Consider the following 3,163-nt stretch of genomic DNA (forward strand, 5'->3'; position numbering starts at 1 on the left):
TTACTGTGAATCGTTAAAGGTACCCACGGGCATTCTCACCCCACTGAAAAGTCTGGTTTCTGTCCTACGCAGTTGATCAGAGAAGGAAAGTTGGTTTGACATCGGTGATGCATCGCTGTCCCGTTGTGGCAGGAGCAGCTAGGAAGGGAGTCTGACAGAATGACGCGTATACACTTTTTTATAAAGCTAATTGCTTTGTATCTAAATGAAATAACTTTCATTTTTTCCTCTTGAAAGTGATTATCTTTTTAAAAACCTAAAGTGTAATTAAAGTAGATCAAGTAGTTGTGGATGATAGGTAAAATTTTTTAAAAAAATTCTTAACTACCAATTTAGAAAGGATTTTCTTTTCCTAAACAGTAGTCATTAGAATTTAAATTGTTTTCATTTAGATTAGTTTTGTGTGTCTCATTTATTCAAGGGAGGCAATGAGCTAACAGAGATCTCTTGCAGCTGCTGAAGAAAGGGGCAGTTTTCTTTCTCTGGCCCCGTGACTTGACAAACCTCCGTCAATTGAAATGTCTGTGGTCTGTGTGGTTCCAGTTAACTAGAGCTGAACCTGCAAATGCTGGAGTAGCCATTGTGGAAAATGATTCTGCCTTTATAAGTACGGTGGGCCAGAGCTAAGCTCCGGTTGGATGTATGAGGCATTTGCAGTGCTTCTGGTCTTACGTAATGAGCAACTGGAAGGACTGTCATTGAATGTAACCAGAGAAGGTACACAAGGTGGGGCTTTCGGACAGTGGGACAGCCCTGATTTTTTTTTTTTTTAATAAATAACAGTTATCCTTTTTTGTCATGTGTCTCTTCAGAAGGTTGAAAGTTAGGTAGTTGACTAATTGAGGTTAAACCTAACTTGTACATAATGTATGGCAGTAATGCAGCACTGCTGCTGAACGCCTTACAGCAGGCCACAGGAACGGCCCCAAGAACACTGCTGCGACCATCCATTTCTAGGCCAGGTTTTTGTGGTCTCGGGCTTCCTCCCTCCCCATTCTACCTCCGTAGGTGGCCCAGTTAAGCCTGCTGGGAGTCACTGTGCAGCTCCATCTCTCAGTGGCTCCTGCTGAACCGAGAACCCTGCACCAAGTCCCCTACATACAATGTCCTTTATCTCTCACAAAACCAGTGTGATTGTATAAGTTCACAAGCAGAAAAAGGAATATTGTAAAAAGTCACTAGTGAGTGGGAGGGAGATTGAAACCCAGATTGATCTCCAAAACTAGAGAGTTGGTAAAAGGTTATTTTGCTGGGTCCCAAAGTAGTGAGCTTGATGCCACTATTCTCAAACTACGATTCAAAAGGATTCTTCTGCCTGTTCTATATTTGCTGTAGAATAGAAATACTTTCTATTTTAAGAATGTGTGATGATTCTGGTATCCGCGTGGCAAAGGGAGAGGGCTAGTTTGTGTTATCAACGTGCCCTTTTCTTTAGATCCACATGAACTGAGCTACACGTGGAGCTGCTCCCCACAGGTTCAGCAGTTCAAACCCACCAGCAGCTCCCTGGGAGAAAGATGAGGAGGCTGTCCGCTCCCATAAAGGCCAACAGTCTTGGAAACCCAAAGAGCCCGTGCTGCCCTGTCTTACAGAGTTATGGGTCAGAAAAGACTTGGCGGTGGTTTTGTTTTTGTTTGTTTTTTTGATGGAGTAGGGCCCGAAATTGTGAGGCTGGCACAGGGCTGGGCTGGTTTTGTTCTGTTGGATGCAGGCCTGCTGTCAGTGGGAACGAGTGGCACTTAACGTCAACAACAGCTTTGAAAAAAAAATTATTGAAATTAAGCTGGTAGGACAGAGCCTGGTGGCCAATTACCCTATTTTAAAATCCCTCCCTTTCTATGTCCTACAAACCACTCGATTCTAATGTCCTGCTGTAGCCATCCAGATTCTAAGCCTAAAGGTACCCTTGAACTTTACAAACTGCATCCTTCCCCAGAGGGGAAGGCTGATCCCAGTGTGCACAGCTCATTTACTCTCACCAAGTGGGCACACTTTAAAAACCCTTTGCATTTATTATGGGCTTTCTACTGCTTTGTCATAGTCCCTGTGCGTGCCGTCCCAAGAGGGCACAGTTCTTCCCATCCTGCCTCTCTCCCTTCCAGGTTCTGATGGAGCAGGGGCAGCAAGTTGGATACACAGCTCCCAGGGTGCATGATGGCCCACTCATGGCTCGGAAAAGCTAAACCGAATCAACTGCAAGATGCCTTAAGTAACTCGTTATCACACATGTCTCTCGTTTAAAGCCCCAGCAGAGCTGCCAAAGTTCTAATTAAGGCGGTCATGACTTGACCCAAAGTAAACAATGCATGACACACTTCTCAGCCCTTATTTTATATGTGGCTTAACTATCTCTTGAGATTTTAGTTGCATGTAATCATGTGCTCACTCAGTGTTTCTACTTGGATGTCCCACTGGTATCAAAGTGTCAAAAACTGAAGTCATCACTTCAGACTCCCAAACTTCTTCCTTGAGCCTTATCCTTAACATTCCGTCTTCCTCCTACATCCAGACATTTCCACAAACTCTGATCATCCCACTTCCAGAAGAGTCTGACCATGGCCCTTTCTCTATCCCCACCGCCTGTGTTTGGGTGTAGACAGCATCTCCCATTAATTGACGCATGCCCTTACCTCTAGTTTATTCTCTGTTGGCTGGCCACACTGAGCTGGTGATCTCTCTAAGAGCATATTGGACCATACCAACCTCTTGCTACAAACTCTTAAATGGCTTTGATGTTGCTTCTTGTCACCATTTCCCCAAACATGCCAGGTCACCGTGTATTTATCCCCACTGCTTTTACACTCTGGGATACTCGGTGCCTGTCACCAGGTAGAGTAGGTGGTTCATCAGTACATGAAATATACCTACGCAAGGGAGACTGTGGGGCCATGGAAAGCAGCATGAGGCTGCTTCTGCACCTGCTGGTTTTCGGCCAAAGGGAGGACACCTGGCCATGCGCATTTCTCGTGCCTCGTTAAACAGTACGGGGGAAATACAACTTTCCCATCAGCTGAGGACGGTTTTAAGGTTTGATTCCAGGGCCCCATCCTCGGCCACTGCAGAAGGACAAACTGGTTATGGGGCTGCTCCGGCCGGCCGGAAGGTGGCGGGCGGGGCCGAGGGGCGGCTCGGGTCCGCGGCGCGCGCAGGCGCAGACGGCTGT

The sequence above is a fragment of the Echinops telfairi genome, unplaced genomic scaffold (assembly GCF_000313985.2).
Source record: "Echinops telfairi isolate 266 unplaced genomic scaffold, ASM31398v2 ScPeMD7_7;HRSCAF=31, whole genome shotgun sequence".
Lineage (NCBI taxonomy): Eukaryota > Metazoa > Chordata > Mammalia > Afrosoricida > Tenrecidae > Echinops > Echinops telfairi.